This window comes from Octodon degus, unplaced genomic scaffold (genome assembly GCF_000260255.1).
Source record: "Octodon degus isolate 3935 unplaced genomic scaffold, OctDeg1.0 scaffold00222, whole genome shotgun sequence".
NCBI lineage: Eukaryota > Metazoa > Chordata > Mammalia > Rodentia > Octodontidae > Octodon > Octodon degus.
In genome coordinates, this window is record NW_004524798.1 from 621,137 (window position 1) to 629,761 (window position 8,625).

The following is an 8,625-nucleotide window of genomic DNA, read 5'->3' on the forward strand; positions in this document are numbered from 1 at the left end:
ATCCAGCTGGCCCAGGTTCTAATTCTTGTTCTCCTCATCTCTACCTCAACATAAATCCCAAAACACACTCTCTCCCTCAACCCCAATTCTATGAAAACAGGAAATGACCAGGCATGATGGCAAACACCTGTGATCACAGCATTTGGGAGGCTGAGGAAGGAAGATTGCCAAAAGTTCAAGGCTAGCCTGAATTACATAGCAAAACTATCCAAAAAGAAGAAGGAAGGAAGGAAGGAAGGAAGGAAGGAAGGAAGGAAGGAAGGAAGGAAGCTACTGGCAGCAGTATAATCACGTATTTTAAGTGGTCCTCAGGAAATCTCTAGAGTAAGTGATGGTACAATGTAAGAACTGGGGAACCCCAGAGGGTCTGGTCCCCATTCACCCTGAAGGAGTTTCTTCACAGATAGCAAAGGAAACCCCAGAGAGCAGCATGAAGCCAACAGCAGTGCTAACTCAGGGTGAATTGGACTAACTGGAGACTCAGGGAAATAGTGATCAATCAAGTCTGGGGAAGCTGTGAAGAAGCTAATATTTATTGCTTTGTTAAATTAAGTTTTCGCTGTGAGACAGGACGCCAGGGCATGGCTAAGACTGGCTGAGAAAGGAGGCCTGACAAGATCCTGGAACACCAGCCCAGAGCAGTTCTCTGAGCCCTGCATGTGGACAGGATGGCCTAGTCCTGACGTCAGCCTGAGGAGTATGTGACACTGGAAGTCACATGGAAGTCCATGCCAAGTTTTTGCCACTGTGCCCCCTCTTGCATGGTGGCCTCCCTCATACTGTGGGCTGTGCTTCTTTTTGTACTTTTACTTGGCCCAAACTCGCTCTGCAGAGCCTGCTTGTCTGCTTGTGTTTTGTTTTTGTTTTTTGCAGAACTGGGAATTGAACTCAGGCCCCTGCGCTTGCCTGGCACTTATTGTGCTTATTCCACTGAGCCATCTCCCCAGCCCATCCATCTCCCTGAGCCTGCTTGTTTTCCTACCTTGACTAAAACTTTGCTACCATGTGTGCTTGTTTTAACCAAATCTTTCCTGAGGACAGAATGAACCTGGATAGCACCTCCAGAAGGAGACTCCAGCACCCCCAAGCCTGGTAACAACTGAAGGGTAAATCTCACACCTATGTAGAAAGGACATTGCAGGGATGATTTTGGGAACTGGGAGTTGAAGTCAGGGTCATGATCTGTCTTAACCAGAGAAAGGAAGAGAGGCAAGGCTGTGGTAGGAGTCCCTGGAGGCTCCAGCTTGAGCTGCAAAGTGACCAGCAAGGAGGAAAAGGGCCACAGAAGGAACCTATGCAGCGCCCAGGTGACAGGCTAAATCCAGATGCCACCCTCCTAGCAATTAAGGTAGGGCTGTCCTGTGTCCTTGGAAGTTACTTTGGGGGACAGCAGTGCAGCAGAAGGGGAACGGAGACCCTTAAAGGATATCACATAACATGGAGAGAAAAAAAAACCCTGATCCCTAAGCCACGAGGAGGCATGGTCCTGCCAGAGGGAACAACTGGGGAAGTCATGCAAGCCTGTTGTGGCTAGGCAAGATGACAAAGAGAGAACTTCTACTCTAGCCTTTATCACAGGCCAGGTGCACTGCTAATGGTGTTTGAAAAGTAGTTTTATGGTGATACAATTCGCGTATCATACAGCTCACTCATTTAAAATGTACAGTTCAAGCTGTGTGTGATGGTACATGCCTATAATCCCAGCACTTAGGAGGCTGAGGCAGGAAGATTGTTTGTTGCAAGTTTGAGACCAGCCTGGGCTATATAGTGAGCTCAAAGCCAGCCTGAACTAGGTAGTGAGACTGTTCTCAGAAAGACACACACTCACACAAAAAGGGCCAGACAGACAGCTCAGCAGACTAAAGTGCCTGCCTGCTTAGGCAGAGCGCAGCAGCCAGGGTTTGATCCCCTACATGCCGTGCCGGCCCCTCCCCTGCGAAGGCAATTGAGACTGGACATGATGGCACTCACCTGTAATCCCAGCACTTGGGTGGCTGAAAACAGGAGGATCACTACAAGTCCAATCTATGTAGTGAGACCCTGTAGAACTTGTACTAAATACACTTTTTTTAAAAGACCAAAAAAGTACAAATACTAATGGCATTAGTATTTTCAGAGTTGTGTAACCATTACTAGAACATTTTCATTACTTCTAAGTAATTCCATATACAGACACCCCACCCACCCCATTTTCTCCCAACCCATACCCTAAGGCAACGACTAACCCATTTTGTCTCAATGGAGTGGTCTATTCTAGACATTCCATATAAATGGCAGCATACTATATACAGATTTTTTTGGCAAGTAGCTTATTTCACTTAGCATGTTTTCAAAGTCCATTTATATCATAGCATGTGTCACTACAATTCTTCTATTGCTAAATAATATTCTATTGCATCAGTATTAAGCAAGGTACCTTTCTCCATAGTTTCAACCACCTGTGAAAATATTCAATGGAGGGGCTGAGGAGATAGCTCAGTGGAATAAGCGCTTCCCTGGCAAGCACAGGGGCCTGAGTTCAATCCCCAGTTCCAAAAAAAAAAAAAATTCAATGGAAATTACTATTAGCAGGGCGTGGTGGTACACACCTGTAATCCTGGCACTCGGGAGGCTGAGGCAGGAGAATTGTTGCCGGCGTGAGACCAGCCTGGATTGCAAAGTGAGCTCAAGGCCAGCCTGAACTTCATGGCGAGACTCTGTCTCAAAAAGACTAAAAGTTAATATTGAAAAATATTTGATGAGAAATTCCAGAAATAAACCACTCAGTAATTTCTATAATTTAGTATACTAAAAATGAAATAAACCGGATGAGGGGGTGAGATGTACACACAAGTAATTTCATGATTTTCATTTTGATTCTATTGCTTTTTTGTTTTCAGCATTAAAGTCCTTGACTTCAAAAGTAACAAAATACTTGAGAAAGGAATTCACATCTTCCAGTTTTAAATAGTATTCCTGTGCTATTTTCTCAGCAGTCCACATTTTTGGATTAAGTTTATGATTATTGAGAAGCATCATGGCCTCTCTAATGGAAACTGCCCTTGGGAATGTTCTCTTTTTTTTGGAATGTTCTTAGTACCCAGGCCAAAGTGATGGCCCTTTGGCAATCTGAATTCCTTCGGCTCTTGCTGTGTTTTGGCACCTTTTACCACCAGGGATGATACAAGATCTTTGGAACCAACATATACATCTTTCAGCAATGACAGCAGCTTTTCATTTTTCTTAGCAATTTCCCCCTTAACTTCTGGATGGCTACTCATCTGCTCCCGCAGGGCACTCAGGGTGGAAGGGTGCCTCGGGGCCGCGGATGGCTTCACTTAGCTGATTTCCTGCTGTAGGCGGTTCTCCAGGTTGAAATTCCTGACCGTCTGCACCACCGAAGCCCCATGCTCTCTAGGACACGGTGCATCCAGGCAGCATTCATAGGTTCTAAACCATACACCATTCTGAGTACCAAGATCTCATGCTGTGCTCACCTGTCCCAGCCTGGACTCCAACCAACCCTTTGTTCAGTGCATGTACATTGTATCCCTCCAGTCTCCTGGTGGCCATCTATGTTACCAGATTGGCCGTTGGGTGTGGTGGTGCTTGTGTACAAGTAACCCTTACACAGTAGCATAATGCCATGTCCCAGTGCCTAGGTCATCCACCTCCCATCTCCTAGTCACTACAAAATGGGAGAGGACAGGACATTAAGATATGTGCTAGGCTCAGGCTAGGAGGATTGCAAGTTCTGCACCAGCCTGGATAACTTAGGAGGCCCTGCCTCAAAATAAAAAAATAAAAAGGCTTAGGGATATATGCAGTGGTGGAGCACCCCTGGGTTCCATCCTTGGTATAAATAAATATTAAAATTAGGGCACTGGGGAGATGGCTCAGTAGAATAAGCACTTCCCCGGCAAGTGCAAGGGCCTGAGTTCAATCACCGGTTCTGCCAAAAATAAATAAATAAATAAAATTATTAAAAAAAAAATTCCACATATAGAACATTTAGTTCCCTGTTAGATTGATTTCTACTGCAATTTTTTAATGTTATTGTGAAGAGTGTGGTTTCTCTGATTTCTCTGTCAGTGGCTTTACTTTTTGTGAACAGGAATGCTACTGATTTTTGAGTGTTGACTTCTATCCCACTATGCTCCTGAATTTGGTTATTAAATCGAGAATTCTTTGGGTAGCGTTTTTGTAGTCTTCTATGTAGAATGTCATGTCATCTGAAAATAGAGATGATTTTATTTCTTCCTTCATCTTATTCCTTTTATTTCTCTCTCTTGTCTAATTTCTCTGGCTAATGTTTCCAAAACTATATTGAATAAGAGTGGTAGTAGTGGAAACCTTGTCTTGTTCCTGACTTTGAATGAAACCTTTCAGTTTTTGTCTGTTTAATATGATATTGGCTGTTGGTTTGACATAGATGTCTTTTATCAGGTTGAGGTAAAGCCCATGTGTTTATTTTTCTGTAAGGTTTTTGTCATGAAAGAGTGTTGGACTCTATCAAGAGCTTGTTCTCTATCTATTAAGATGATTATGTGATTTTTGTCTCTGCTTTTTTGATGTGGTGCATTACATTTACTAATTTGCATATGTGAAGCCATTTGTGGGATGAATCCCACTTGGTCATGGTATAGAATATGCTCCGTGATTTCCTGCCTTCTGTTTCTGAGCATTTTAATGAGTTACTTTTGCATCTGCATTTGTTAGGGAGATTGGCCTGTAATTCTTTTTGGTTTTGGTTGGGTCCTTCTCTGTGTTTGGAATCAGAGTAATACTTGCCTCCAGGAATGACTTAGGGAGTATTCCTTCCATTTCAAATTCATTAAAGAGTTTGAGGATTATTTGCATTAAATCTTCTCTAAATTTCTTGTAAAATTTTGTGGTGAATCCATCAGGACCTGGGCTTTTATTTGATCAAAAGTTTTTAATTACATTGATATTGCATTACTCAGAATTTTTATATCTTCTTGATTCAGCTTTGGTAATTAGTATGTGTCTCAGAATCTGTCTATTTCTCCCGTGTTTTCCATCTTATGAGAGTAAATATTTTTGCACTAGGTATTGATGGTCTTCTGAATTTCCACAGGATCTGTGGTGATTTCATGCTTTTCATTCCTTGATGTATGAATTTGAGTCTTTCCTTCTCTAGCTAAGTTTGGCTAAAGCTTTTTCAATTTTATTTATTCTTTCAAAAAACCAACCTTTGATCCATTAATTCTTGCGCCATTTTCTCCATCACCATTGCATTCGTTTCTGTTCTGATCTTTGTACCGCTCCCTTGAGGTTCTTGGCCTGGCCTTGCTCCTCTTCTTCTGGGAACTTGGGGCAGCGCGCTGCATTGCTCGTCTGTGCTCCTTCTGTTTGCCTGACGTGAGAATTCACCACTACAAATTTCCTTCTTGAGACTCTTTCAATTGTGTCCTGCAGGTTCTGGTATGTTGTATCTGTATTTTTTTAAATTGTAGATAATGTTGAATTTATTATTTAATTTCATATATAAAACATTGTTTGTTTAGTAGATTATTGTTTAACTTCCATTTGTTTATGTAGTTCCTTTTTCTCTGTATTTTAGGGAAGAATTTACAGTGTATTCAGGGTCTTACTCTTAGATTGGACTTGTAGTGATTCTCCTGTTTATAGCCCCCAAGAGCTGGGATTACAGGCATGCGCCACCATGCCCAGTCTCAGTCCATCATCTCAGCACACTCCAGGGGGGGGGGGCAGCATGGTAGGCCAGGGGATGGAGCCCCTGGGCCCTGGGCCTGTTTGCGGGGGCTTTAATCCACAGAGCTATTTGGCTGGCCCTGTTTATGCAGTTTCTTTTGCCATTAATTTCCAATTTCAACCCATGTGCAGCTGCAAAGAATGTGTATTCTGATGTTGTTGATTAAAACACTGAAAATGTCTTGCTAAGTCCATTTGTTCATAGGTATGATTCAGTTCTGATTTATTTTTTCTGATTTTTTTTTCTAGTTGATCTATCTCTTTGGGACAATATGGTTTCATGTTCCTCCATTAAAATTGTGTTCTTGCTTATATGAGTTTTCATGTCTATTAATATTTGTCTTATATAGATGTGTGTTCCTGTATTTGGTGCATAGATATTTATGATCATTAGCTCTTCCTCTTGGAGTTTCCCCCTAACAAGTATGTAGTGATCTTCTTTATCTGGCTTGATAATTCTTGGTTGGAAGTTTAAGTTGTCTGTAAATGAAATAGCTACCCCAACATTTCTTGTATTCCTGTTGGGTGGAGGATTGGTTACCAACCTTTAACTTTCAGTCTATGAATTTCTTTTTGAGCTAGATATGTTTCTCGTAAAGAGCATGTTGTTGGGTATTGTTCCTTAATACATTCTGGCATTCTGGGTATTTTTGTTGTTTGTCTGTTTTTACTTGTGAGTTGAGGTCATTTATATTGATGCATATAATTGATATGTATTGACTAATCTTTGTCGTGCTATTTTCCTTGTATTGGTTCCCTGATTTTCCCCACTGTTTAATTGCTTGCTTTACCTGGTAGTTTCTGTTGCTATTCTTAGAATTATGGTCATTTTTATCTTTGTTTAGAATGTCTTTTCATACTTTTTGTAGATTGGGTTTTTTTTTCTTTTCTTTTTTTAAAATAAAGATCTTTTATTGTCTCATTAAAATATCACTTGGATTGACTCTTAGATCTTACTCATCTGGCTGCTGAACTGTTCCCTTTTCAGAAACATAGATACCAGCCAAAATTTTTTTGATATCCTTGTTTTTGGCTGTTGTGGCTTGCTGCATTAAAGCAGTTGAATTTGAAACCAGCTCAATGTCATTTCCTTTAAGGATTAGCTCATCTTTCTGGACTTGAGATACTGAGCAAGAAATACCTGCCCTCATGCAAACTTGGAGGATATATTTTTCACCCAAGAAATTCTGGATTTCAACAAGAGACCCATTCCTGAATAACGATGTTGGTGGGGAAGTGGCTATACACAGACCTCATCTTGTATCAGAAGCCCAGTGTGACCCCCTTGATCATGTTCTGTACATGGCTACAGATCGTGCAGACAATGGCCAGCTCTTTTCCATTTCCCCACCATTTGTCAACCCGGAGCCTCTTCTTTTTCTTCCCAAGGGGACTGAGTTCCACAATGATGTGGCTGAAGTCCCTCCTCAGGGTTCCTCTGGGGCCTTTCACAATAACTGTGCATCCTTTCAGAGTGATATGAACATTTTCTGGAATGTCGACAGTCTGAATGCTAAGAATGGTCTTCATTCTTGCAGGAAATGTGGCAAAGAGAGAGTGTTAGGTTTTTTGTTTTTTGTTTTTTTGTCATGGAAGTACTTTATTTCTCCATTAATTTTGACAGTTTTGCAGGGTCCATCAATCTGGGTTGGAAGTTGTTTCCATTCAAGACTTGAAATATTTCACTTTAAGCTCTTCTTGACTTGTAGTATTGTCTTGAGGATTCTTCCATGATTCTGATGGTCTTTCCTTTAGAGGCAATCTGTTGTTTTTCCCTTTCAGCTTTTAATATTCTGTTCTTAGGCTGAATTTCTAGAGTCTTGACTATTTTATGTCTTGATGTAGTTTTATTTTGGTCATGCCTGTTTGGATTTCTAAATGCTTCATTTATTTGTATGTCATGTTCTTTATTGACATGTGAAAAATTTTCTGCCATTATTTCTGTGAAGTGATTTTTAATGGCATTTGTGCCCTCTCTGGCTTTTTCATTGACTTCAATCTTATGCTATTCTTCTTTGCTTTATCATGTAATTGTTGAACTTATTTTTTATGATCTCTTACTATTTTTAAGCTACCTTTTCCTCATGATCACTAGCTGCAATTATCTTTTCAACATCTGATCTTCTGTCTTTTCCTTTACTCGGTCTGTTGTATTTAATTTCAATAGAGGTTTTCATCTCTGAACTTGTTTGGATCTGTTTCATAGATTCCATTTCTTTCCTATGTTGGACCATTTTTTGTTTTTGTTAATTTTCTAAGTTTATCTTTTCTTTTATCTGTGTCTTCTCAAATGTCTCTCATTTTAAACATTGTTTCATTTTTTCAAAGATAAAGTATTTTATTACTATATTACTCAAAGCACAGCCACAGCCAAACTTTCAGCATGGTGTTTTGCATTAGTTCCCTCACGTTTTCCAGTCCCACAGGGAAGCACAGAGCCTATGAGAGATGTCTGCACATGGCATGGGCTGCTGCGCAGGGGAGAAACACTGAGTGTTGGCAGTTTTCTCTTATATGAAGAAGCAAACCTGATCTTTGTCCACGAATAGACATTACCTTAGCCCTCAATACTCTTCTTGTAAATACGCTGGATAAAAAAGTCAAGACCTTGAATTCTTGACATCTACATTGAGGAGATTCAGGTGTGTTAAGGGACCCAAGTAGGTTGGCTCTCCCAATGGCAAATGAAGAGTGAGAAGGGGAAAAAATGGCTCATGTCCTATTGTGGCAGGCAGGCAAATTATACAGAAATATTATAGGCAGTCAGACAGGGCCAGGCCCTTGAAGGAGATAACACAGAAGCCAAGATACCTCACAACTGTGGGAGGGATGATGCTTCTGCTGTGAGCCAGACCTAAAGACCAAAGATCAAGCAAATGCTGACCTCCCTAAAGATTAGCATCCAGGATT

At 40.9% G+C, this 8,625-nt stretch overlaps 2 pseudogenes; both read right to left on the minus strand.

Moving 5' to 3' along the window:
* Positions 1-2,847: 2,847 nt before the first annotated feature.
* On the minus strand, positions 2,848-5,218 carry LOC101578227 (annotated as a pseudogene).
* Positions 5,219-6,656: 1,438 nt separating this feature from the next.
* Positions 6,657-7,245, minus strand: LOC105744088 (annotated as a pseudogene).
* Positions 7,246-8,625: the final 1,380 nt, after the last annotated feature.